At 39.8% G+C, this 12,217-nt stretch overlaps 1 protein-coding gene across 2 annotated transcripts in view; it reads left to right on the forward strand.

The window, feature by feature from the left end:
* Positions 1-110: 110 nt before the first annotated feature.
* Positions 111-12,217, forward strand: part of ANKRD12 (ankyrin repeat domain 12) — a 93,352-nt gene continuing 81,245 nt past the window's right edge. The window contains exon 1 of one of the 2 annotated variants that reach the window (XM_061130758.1): positions 111-383. The gene's annotated coding sequence lies outside the window, so the exon portion shown is untranslated. The remainder of the gene's footprint in view (positions 384-12,217) is intronic. The other variant, XM_061130759.1, reaches the window with a different exon arrangement.

The raw sequence follows: 12,217 nt of genomic DNA on the forward strand, positions 1-12,217 counted from the left end.
GGCCGGGGGCGGGGCGCTCACGCTGCCCGTCCCGTGCCCGCGCGTCACGTGCCCGCGCCGCGGCCAATCGCCGGGCGGCGCCGTCCTGGGAGCGAGCAGGCTGTGGTGAGGGACGGCGGAGACCGGAGATGTTTTCGAGCCCGGCCTCGGCAGCGTTCGCGGCGGTTGCGGCGGCGGTGGCGGAGAGCACGACAGCGACGGCGGCGCCGAGGCCTTCGTCCCGGGGGTAGACCCTCCCGCGCCGGCCGTGCCTGGGGTCCGTGCGGGCGAGGGGGGCGTGGCGACAGGCGAGGAGGAAGGAGGGGCGCGGTTTCGAGCCCCGGCCCCGGCGCCCGGGAGGAGCCCCTCAGTCGCGCCCGCTCCCGTCCCCTCCCCAGAGCAAGGTAAGGACGCGCCCCGCCCCGCCGCGCTGACAGGACGGGCCGCCCGCTAGGAACGCCGGGGCCGGGGCGCGGCGGGAGCGGCCGGGCGGGGACCGGGGGGGCGGGGGCCAGGCGGGCGGCCGCGCCGCTCCCGGAACATGGCGGGGCCGCGGCGCGTGTGCGAGCGAGCGGGCGGGGAGCGGGTGTGCGCGGCCGGGGGCGCCGCCGGAGCGGAGCGGGGCGGGGCGGGGCGGATTGGGGGCGCGCCTAGTCCGAGCCGCGGGGACCGAGTGAGGCTGGGAGGGCGGCGCGGATGAGCCGGGCCGGCGCTCGCGGACCCGCGGGCCGCCGGGCTCTCGGAGCTCGTTCGAGGGTAACCCGCCGTGACGCATCCTCGAGGATCCCAAAGCGTTGAATAAACGGTTGTATAAAGAGGTCACTGGAGCCCAGCTGACAGCTGTTTTAATAACAACAGTAAGAAACAGTTTCGGACGGGAAGTTGACACTTTTGAACCCGTTGAAGCTGTAGGGAATGCTTCAAGCGGCGTAGTGGTCGAGAGTGTGATGTCCACTGGACGCCCGCGGCCACCCCGTGGACGCGGTGACGGGATTCAGACCCCGGCATCCCTAACGCTTCGGAAAAGCCTCTGATCCTGAAGTTGACCTGAACCTGTGTTCCCAGTCGTGTGTCCTTTTTTATTTTAAAACGGTTTATGTGAATTATGGGAGAAGGTGAACTGGTGAAATAGCTATTTTAAAATAAATTGACTGTTGATTAAAAACATATGTTCGTGTAGGCTCTTAAAAATCTTGGGCACTGATCTGTTTCAGTTTCTTCAATCGTTATACAAAGGCTTTCCTGGAGATTAGCTCAGAACTGGCAGAACATATGCTATATTGGTGCCAAGAGGCTTAAAAAACAAAATGAGATAGTGTCGACTGTGTAAGATCAAGTCGTTATATTAACTAAGCTTGTTGGGGAAAGTCTTTAATTTGGGCTAAACGTAAAAACATGTAAACATTTGAAATATTTCCTAGGCAAGAGGGTGGGGGAAGGTTTATTAAAAAATCTTTTATAGTTGACACAAGCACTAACAATTTCTAAAGGTCTGCGAATGGTTGAGTAAGTAAGGTCAAGATTATTCAGGATATGTGTTCTATTTTAAGGACAGGCGAGGTGTAAAATGAAGGAAAACCTAAGTAGTATTCATGAAAGGAAAAGAGAAAGAGGCCTATAATGGTCTTAAGCGCTCTGGTTTCCATAGTTGTTGTTAAGATGGTTTTATGAACAGGCAGAGCTGGGAAAGTGGAAATCCCTGGGTGTGTATTCCATGAAGACTGAGGAAGAGTAAGAAAAAAATATTCAGATGAGGGAAGAACGTAATAGGTGAAAGTATATTGTGCAGTCTTTGATTTTAGTTCTCTGATACCGTGAAGGGGAGAAAAGCTTGAATTTTCTTTGGCGATAAGTACCTAACTGGTGGAATGAATTTAAATGGAAGATGTTTTTATCAAAATGCTTGTATGTTACTCCCCCCCCCCCCCCCATAGAAGTTGCTGAAACATGTATCTGATACTCTTTGAGGTATCAAAGAAACAATAGGGATATTTGGAAAACTCTTCATTGGAAAAGAGGTTTTTATTCTAAAGAATAAAAATAATATTAAAAATTTTCCGTTTCTTGGTACTGGTTGACTAGTGGTTAGATTTTCTTTAAACCATTCTTATATTTTAAGAGCATTGCTTCAGTCTAAAGAGAGAATGATTAGTGATATTTAATAATTTCCATTGTAGTCTGGAAAAGGTTTAGACAGCTTTCTGTATATAAACTTGATGCTACTGAAGCAGCATCTATCACATGGGTGTGAAGAATTTATCCAGTAATTGCCGTACGTTGCTTAATAGCTAATGACACCACTTTCTGACTTGGAACTCGTTGCTAAAGCTGACATCAACATGTATTTGTAAAATGCTGGTACTCTTAAAGGGTACCGTTTAGAGATTTATCCTTCGAACTGGAAGGGACTTCAAATTTTCTAATCTGTTTCCTTCATTTTACAGATGAAAAAATAAAGGCCTGATGAGGGGAAATGACTTCCCCAACTCAGCACAGCTAATTAAAAGTCTGTGGTTTGGCCTAGAGATTTCTTTTTGTGAAGGTGCTAATGTGCTTCTTTCTTTTAAGAAGTAGATTTATAGAATAGTGGCAAGAACAGGGAAATATAAGTGAGAGGACCGGGGTTTAAATTCTTGATTTGTCACTTCCTAACTGTGGTTTTTGACAAATCATATTAATTTTCAGAGCCTTGCATTTGTAATCTGCAAAAAAACAAAACATTTTGTTATATAATTAACAGCATTTTTGATGGCCCAATATGATTATATATGGAAAGCACATTATATACTATAAGCTTTTTGCACATATAAAAAGTGGTGATATTTTAAAAATAACAGTTTCCTACTGTATTATCTAAGGTGTCTAGATCCCTAGGTTTTAGCTTAGCCTTACCTTCCTTGTTTTGAGCACCTGCTGTTTTACAGATTATAACTCCCGTAGATACATTTTCTGATCCCTGCTTAGTTCTAATGTTAGTAAAGCCTCTTATGAACATTTTAAATATTGTGATTGTTAGAGTCTGACTTCCTCTGGAGCATATGAAGTTTCTTCATACAGCATTTGAAAACATTCTCATATACACTCATGCATGCACAGTCTGTTTCTTTAACAGAGAGTGACTTTTTAAAAGTAACAGTTATGTATCTTAGTAACAATGTTAATTTGTTGCTAGTTTTGAGATATGCAACAACAGGAGATGTAATTTCCTTTGTAAACTCAGCTTTTGAGTAGTTCATGTTAAGGTTATCTTGTAGATCTAAAATAAAATATACCGTGTAGGAATGTTAATACGACTTTTGCTATTAGGTTTAGAGACCTTTCCTTTTAGTGCTTTACATTGATAATACCGGGAGTCAGTACATCAGTACTGTAGTGTAGTGGTGTTACACAGATTATTTGTAACTTTGAAGCTAAAGGTTATGATAAACATTGTTGAGCACTTAGAATCTTAAGTTTTTAAGTGAACTATTTCAGATAATTTTCATAACAACCCCGTAAAACAAATACTATGGCTGAGAAAATGAGGCTTTGAACGTGGTGTGTAGATATTCACAGACCTAAAAAAGTGACAGACTCTGCTGTCCTCATTCTTAACCATTTCTCTGTTCTACCTTTAATTAAGAGTGCTTAGCTGATTTTGAGACGTTTTAAGGCAGTGTTTCTTAAGTTTCTGACTTTGTAAAAAATTTGTGGGGCTAGCATTCTACCTTCTACTGTGTTGGTTAAAAAAACAAAGAATTGTGGAAGATAGGACAGCAAGCCTTTTCCTGAGATGTTGATATAGTTGTCGTTTTTTTTTTTTTTTTTAATGTTAGTTGTCAGAAGCAAATTAGTCTCACCAGCTACCGAAGGACTACAGTTGTTAACAGATTTATAAGAACTGTTCTCACAGACTCCACCTTGATATTAATGTTCACTGTTAGAAGGGAATATACTTTATTTTTTTTAAGCTTTTTATTTTGTGTTGGTGGTATAGCTGATTAACAATGTTGTGATAGTTTCAGGTGAACCGGGACTCAGCCATTCGTATACATGTACCCATTCTCCCTCAAACTCCCCTCCCATCCAGGCTGTCACACAGCATTGAGCAGCATCCCATGTGCTATACAGTAGGTTCTTGTTGGTTATCCATTTAAAATATAACAGTATATACATGTCCATCCCAAACTCCCTAACTGTCCCTTCCGCCCAGCAGCCATAAGTTCATGCTCTGTCTCTCTGTTTTGTAAATTTGTTTGCATCATTTCTTTTTAGATTCCACATAGAAGGGCTGTCATATGGTACTCCTCCTCCTTTGTTTGGCTTAACTTCACTATGACACACTCTAGGTCCATCCATGTTATTGCAAATGGCATTATTTCATTCTTTTTACTCATTATTGAGTAATATTTCATTGAATATATATATCATGGCTTCTTCATCCATTCCTCTGTCAACGGGCATTTAGGTTGCTTCCATGTCTTGACTTTGTAAACAGTGTTGCAAATGAATATTGAGGTTCATGTATCCTTTCAGATCATAAGGAAACATACTTAAAACAATGTGAGTGAAGGAGAAAGAACTAACCAGACTCATTTAGAACTTTTATAAAGGAATAGATTCAGGAAGAGTAAATAGGAGTTTGTCTAGTATAGAAAATAGCAACCCAAACAGTGGAACCCTCCACAGAAATACTTCCAAGTTGAGGTTAAAAAAAAAAAAAGGTAAATTACAAAGCTAAGTTACAAAATAATTTCTTTGGCATTTAAAAATTGTGTTTCTTTGGCTGATCGTTTAATATTTGTTTATTGCATTAAAATTGTTTCAAAATATGTATTTGCTTACACTTCTGCTTATCAGTTTGCATTTGGGCCACAATTGGGGAAAATACCACAAATACTAGTGATAAATACCATATTTTAAAACTCCCTTATGCGACTGAACTGAACTGATTGCTTAAAAGCATTATGAGAGTCTTGTAGCTTCTTACATTTCAGACTGTTGTTCTTCCTAAATAGGAGTTTTGTTGGCATTTTGATTTATAATAGAAAACAAAAACCATGCGTGCGTGGGTCTTTCTTCCTAGAAATAGGTATATAAACTCATGGTAAAAGATAATAGTATGTAAAAAATTATGTCCTCAGTAGTTCATGAAATATTTTTACATCAGATCGCTTGAATTTCACAACTACTCTTGAGATCAGCAAAATGTCTGCTAATCTGATGATATTGAACCATGGATAGGATCCAGGTTAAAATTCTCTGGAGTAATGCTAGACTCCCTTATGAAAGAGAAGTATTAGCAAATCTAAAGGAAGAGGAAAGAAGCACCTACTTCTATTTTCTCTTCCACCAAAGCCACATTGTACACAGCTTGCTTTCTGTTCTACCACTTCTGAAGCTTTAACAAACAGGGTAGAAGTAAGTACTAAAAACATTCTTTATACCAATTTACTAATTAGTGATGGTGGTTAATGATGTCAGTTAGTTGAGAATATTTTTAATTTATAAAATATTTTCTACCATAATTCACACAAAAATATTGTAACTAGGAATAAAGCCTTGGTTTATATTCTGATCTTGTGTAGTAAAGTCTTTCAACCTCTGAGTTAAAATAAGTCCCTTTTACCAGAGTTTAATTTTGGCTATTTGGAAGTTGGTGATCAAAGAAAATAACTTTTATTGAGCTTTTGTACTCTTAGATACTTTTACATATGTTATTTTAATATATGATGAGAGTAATTGTACATTTCTAGTTATGAAAAAGACTTCAGAAAGTTGTCACTGGAATGTCTCCAACTCCAGACACTATTACTCAAGAACTAACTTGAAATTTATGTTATATAAATGTTCATCTATTATTTTGAGAATTATTTTTTCTTTAAGTTTGTGAAAGTGTTGGTCGCTCAGTCGTGTCCAACTCTGCAATCCCATGGACTGTAGCCTGCCAGACTCCCCTGTCCTTGGGATTCTCCAGCAAGAATACTGGAGTGGGTTGCCATTTCCTTCTCCAGGGGATCTTCTCGACCCAGCGATCGAACCTGGGTCTCCCACATTGCAGGCAGATTCTTTACTGTCTGAGCCGCTAGGGAAGCCCAATTTTTTCCTTAAGATCAATCCAATTTGTTTGCCGATTTTTAGTTGAGGTGATCACCCAGCAGTGGTTATTCAACCTTCAGAAATTATCCATGTCTTCCAAGGTTCATAAAAACATCCCAAGAATGAAGATGAGTGTTCTCTTTAGGCTGCAGTCAAACAGGGCCAAAAAATACTTCTTTATCTTCTATTAGTCCTCATGCTATTGAAAGTAAATAGGAATGTGTAACAGCAGAGGGGCTCACTCACTGTTCCTTTCCTGTACACTTTTCCCTCCTTAGCTCCTCCCCCCCCCCCCCTTTCAGGTACTATTGTTCAGTAGCTTTCCAATATCCAGTGAAAATAAATCTATCCCTATCTGTTGTTGGTTAACATTAACATTTGTGTCCTTCTATTTAAAATGGCTTCCCTGCTGGCTCAGATGGTAAAGCGTCTGCCTGGAATGCGGGAGACCTGGGTTCGACCCCTGGGTTGGGAAAAGACCCTGGAGAAGGAAATGGCAACCCACTCCAGTACTCTTGCCTGGAAAATTCCATGGACTGAGGAGCCTGGTAGGCTACAGTCCATGGGGTCGCAGAGTCGGACATGACTAAGCAACTTTACTTTTTACTTTTACTTACTTTTCTATTTAAATTATATAACCACTTTTGTTATCCAAGACTTTCATCTTTAATTGTGGTGTGAATGGATTTGATTTTACTACAGGAATTTGATCATTAGCTAATAATGTGGAGAAATAATCATTTGCCTTTTCTCTTCTGTGAATTGATACTTCATATCCTTTGGTCACAGGCACAATTACAAACATCCTGTGACTGATAATGGGCTGTCCTCATAAATTCTCATTCACTCTGTTGTTACTGAAAGTTGCTTGCTGTGTCCAACTCTTTGCGACCCCATGGACTGCTGCACTCCAGGTTCCTCTGTCCTTCACTGTTTACTAGAATTTGCTCAGAGTCATGTCCACTGAGTCTGTCTAACCATCTGACCATCTCATCCTCTGTCTCCGCCTTCTCCTTCTGCCCTCAGTCTTTCCCAGCATCAGGGTCTTTCCCGATGAGTCAGTTCTTTGCATCAGGTGGCCAAAGATGCTTCAGCATTAGTCCTTCTAATGGATATTTAGTGTTGATTTCCTTTAGGATTGACTGGTTTGATCCTTGAAGTCCAAGGAACCCTCAAGAGTCTTCGCCAGCACCACAGTTCAAAAGCATCAATTCTTAGGCGCTCAGCCCTCTTTATGGTCCAACTTTCACATCCATTTGTGACTACTGGAAAAAACATATCTTTGAGTCTAGACCTTTGTTGGCAAAGTGATATATTTGCTTCATACACTGTCTTGCTCCTTCCAAAGAGGAAGCGTCTTTTAATTTCATGGCTGCAGTCACTGTCTGCAGTGATTTTGGAGACCAAAAAAATAATGTGTCATTGCTTCTACTTTTTTCCCTTCTATTCACTTTTTACCATGCCCTTTTGAAGTTTGTTTTCATTGTACAGATGAGTTTAAGTCAGTGATTGCATTCCTTCTTCAAAAAATTACACCTTCAAAGAAGTTGATATTATTAAGAGAAAAAAAAGATGATGATATATAAAATTTGAACCTTTGTGGGGAAAATATTTTGTATTATGAATTTTTACAAGGAAAGTTTTTGAATGATTCAGTCTGACAATGTGACAGAATATTTCTGGAGGTTGAATATGATCGTAACCAGAATTTCTTTTATTTTTCTGTATTTTCAAGCTTTGCCACAGTGAACAAGTATTATGGATATAATCAAGGTTTTAAACAGTGCATGCTTAGTTAACATTTTTTTATATTTGTTTTGTTTTGGCTATGTCGGGTCTTAGTTGTGGCACATGGGCTTAGTTGCCCTGCCTCGTGTGGGATCTTAGTTCCCCAACCAGGGATGGAACCTGCATCCCCTGCATTGGAAGGCAGATTCTTAAGCACAGAACCACCAAGGAAAACCCAACAAATTTTAAATAAATGTTTTTATGAACAGTATTGCATTTAGCGTTGTTGAGGCAGGAATTTAATATGATCTTCGCTGGTATTTTTCTGTAGTTTTTTTTTTTTTTTTAAGAATTTACACTGAATATGTGAAATAGGGGACAGTATTCTTTAATCATTCAAATGCTTTCTAGTTGGTATAGAATGGAACACAGTGAGCCCTCAAGGACATGGGTTGTGTCTGTCTTGTTCCCTGTTGTACACCAGATTCCATCACACTGTAAGGGCTGATGTCAGGCAAGTGGTCTGGCATAAGAGGATGAACTGGGACTAAGGGGGAGAAAATGGGTAGCAGATGAAAAAGGTGATTGCCAGGAAGAGGGGCTTGATAAAAACAAATTTTCAAGGTGGGGAATAATGTAACACAGGTTTTCTTGGAAAACAATTCAGGAGGCTGTGTAGAATTCATATAGCAGACAAGGAGATCATTGAAAAAGTGCTTAGATATTAAGATTTTAGGTGCCATTGCTAAGCACATATCTGAAGAAGACAGTTTCTGCTTGTATGGAGCTTAAAATCTAGCTGGAAGAGATAATTACTTAAAACAAGGATCCATAATTACAGAGAGGCTCTGTAAACATCTGGAAGTTACATTGCAGATTTTTTAGTGGATGGTCCTATGGCTTTCAGGCTCTGATATAGGTGTGTTCAAAAAAGACGAAGAAGAATCACTGAGTTGGCAATTTAAGTTCAATTTTTGATGTAGGACTGTTACATTCTTAAATAGTCCTAAGTTTATGTTTTTAGACTTACAGTATATTTCTTTTTATAGATAAAGCTATTTAATACTGGCATCATCAGTGAGATTTGCCTTTTTACCCCCAGTTCATAATATTTACATTGTTATATTTCAGGAAATGCTTTATTTTAAATATGAAACCAAATACACACATACTCTTTGCCATTGGGATTGGAGTTTCCACAGTACCACCCTTTTTGTGTCACATACTTAATGCTGTTAGATTACAGTGAATTCACTATGCTTCGTTCCCTCTGTACCACATTCCTGGTTACTCTCCTCAGCATCCTTTGACAGGAAAGCAGTTTACCTGCTAAATTGACCTGACTAAAAAGAGCTAACAATCGTGCATACTACTATCCTAAGTTAACTTAGAGCACCTGTTAAATGACTCATATGCAGTTATCTTGAATTCTTTTTTTATTGCTGTTTAGTTGGTATATAGTATCAGTCATATTAGTTTCAGGTGTATAATACAGCGATTCAGTATTTTTATAGGTTATACTTCCTTTAAAGTTGGCAGTTGTCCTGAATTCTTGTGGGTAGTATTGTAAGTGGATTTATGTCAGAGAGTATACAGGACACAGAAGTGGTAGATCAGGACTAAAAGAAGGCCCAGACAATTCAGCCTTGGTGTGAAGTTGTATGGAAGCTACAACTTTGGCTATAGTTTAAGTAGTGTTAATCACCCACCTTATTGTTGGGTCAGGGTGGGAATGGTGTGGTATGTAGATGAGAAATAACTTAATACTTTCATAAGTGTTGCTCTCTTGAGAGGGGTACTGACTTCAACTTCCTCTAACATATAGAGAGTTTGGGCATAGATAAAGATGATTTTCAGGATTTCAGGCTTATATTACAGAAGCTGTGACTATCATAAAAACTATTCTAGGTTTTTATGCCATGCCTTTTATTTCAAATCTCTTTATTTTTTTTATGTGCCATTATTCAAACTATATGCAATTATCTAAGCAGTAAAAAGTCCTTTCCTTTCATTTAAGGCTAAAATATGTACCTATCATTTTTTAAAGAAAGCTGTAAAAGTGAGAGCGTATTCAGAATTAAAGGGTGAGTATGTACTGAGAATGGACCAGAGGTCTGATCTCTTGAGCAGATCACGAGTTACTTGTCTTTTGAGGGGTGAAGTTAAAATACCAAAAATGTTTTGATTTTCACATATTTCAGATAATTTAAAAGGTACAGAAAATAGCATACTGTGCATATAGCACCTGTCTGCAACCTTAAGAATTAAACATTTACAAATTCAGTTGAAGGCCCCTGTATACCTTTCCCTGAGCCATTTGCTTTCTTCCCCCAGCAAATTCCTATCTCCCTCTTTGCGCAAACTTTTCCCAGCAGTGGCTCTACCCTTTCCCTAGATCTGTGTAAATTTCCTTCTTTTTCCAGGGTTCACCATGGTGACATTTTCCATTTCAGCTCTGTTGTGTATTGTATATACTGGTAAGGGTGGACTGACTAGTGGAGCTGAAAATGATTATCTGTATACATGAGGTAGAAATCTACCTTCAAATCTAGGCAGAGTAAAGACTTCAGCATTGCACTATATGCAGAACAGATTGGCAAAGTAGATGTGAGGGTAACCTCATGAAATCATTTTAGGAAGGTTAGTCTTGTAGCAGTAGTGTGTAGTAGTGGTCTGGAAGGAAGTGTGAATTGCTAACTCACTTTGACTGGCTTTTTTCCCTTCTAATTACCCTACATTAGTGAGATTTTGTTCTGCTTCCAAATACTTTACTATTTTGCAATAAGTGAAAGGAGCTGGTAGCAGAATGCTTAATGGTGAGTGTTGCTAGTTTTCAGGGTTTGGGGGATTGGTCTTTGCCCCCTTTTAGAGTCTGTTGATAGGGGAGTGAGTACGTCATGGTTATTAGATCTCTACTTTCAGTATTGTAAATTTTCCACCACTCAGTGCCAGAGATGCAAGCAAAGCTGCCTGACCGTTTTCTCTGGGCTGTTGCAGCCCTCTGCTGGTCTATGGAAGTCACACATTTAGAGCCCTATCGGGCCAGAAAGAGGTCAGTAACCCCAGCAACTCACTTTTAGCATCTCAGGAGTCATTTATGTCAACTCTCCATTGCAGATGAGTATTTTGTATGTTGACCTTTACAGTTCTGGAAATAAACTTATATGTAAATATGCTTAGATATCGAGGGCAAGTAGATCATCCTAAATCCAACTGCCTGTATTACTTTTTTAAAAATTCTAACTGTATTGTTAGAATGTGATCCTTTATGGTCCACTGTTGACAATGCCAGAAAATATTTTTACATTCTCTTTTGTAAATATCTAACAAAGTAATGGGAACTTTATTTTTTTAAAAAATTTGAGATATTGTTTGGTCATTTCTATTAGGAGATAAATACAATGGATAATTGCTTCTTTTAAAGTATTTTCAAAGCATTTCTGCTTCTTGCTGCTAGTGTCATTCTAGCCTCCTTGCTCTTGTGGACTCTCATTCCCATCTCACAATCTGGTTGTCATACTTAAAGTGGTCTCCATGTCTTTCCTGTTATTCCTCTTTAGTCTCTCTTCCAGAGTTTCCAAACAGCCCCGTTTTTCCCCTCAATGGTCCCTTGTTAAACATGCTACTCAAATTTTGTCACTCACTTTTTTAAAGCCTTAAATTGCTTTTGTCATCATAAAGATCAAACGCCACAGTGACTTCATATTGATCCCTTTCTCCTCTGTTTAGCCTCTTTGTCTCCCCTGCTGTGCTTCAGTTCTTGCTGTCCTTCCCTGTGGCCTGCTCTCTTGTGTGGGCGGGTGTAATTTCTTGGTCTGGAATACAATCATCATTTTCTTGTGGGAAAATGTTATGGAATAGCTGCCAGAAAACATTGTGCTAAAAATCAACCATGGCTTACTTTGGGACGATATGATAAAGCAAGCATGAACCCTTGCTTGGTTGTTTATATTTCAAGCAATTTGGCTGTCTTAAGTGTTGCTGTCTTTTATACCACTGGTTTACCTTGGTGGAATTTTGAAGGTAATACATGCATAGAGCTAAATTAAATTGACTATTTACAGTGCATTTACTTGATACAGTCTTCTAAATTAATGCTGTGCTTTAGGGCTTCCCTGATAGCTTAGTTGGTAAAGAATCTGCCTGCAATACAGGAGACCTGGGTTCGATCCCTGGATTGGGAAGATTCCCTGGAGAAGGGAAAGGCTACCCACTTCATTATTCTGGCCTGGAGAATTACATGGACAGTCCATGGAGTTGGAAAGAGTCGGACACGACTTGGCAACTTTTGCTTTCACTTTTAGATTTTTGAAGGAGATAAATCTACAGCAGCACCAACACAAAGTGCAACCTATTTCACTGGATTGAGCTTGTCCTTAATCTTTTGTTTGCTTTCCTATTTTAATGGCTGAATTAGAAATATAAAACACAG

This window comes from Dama dama, chromosome 27 (genome assembly GCF_033118175.1).
Source record: "Dama dama isolate Ldn47 chromosome 27, ASM3311817v1, whole genome shotgun sequence".
Taxonomy (NCBI): domain Eukaryota; kingdom Metazoa; phylum Chordata; class Mammalia; order Artiodactyla; family Cervidae; genus Dama; species Dama dama.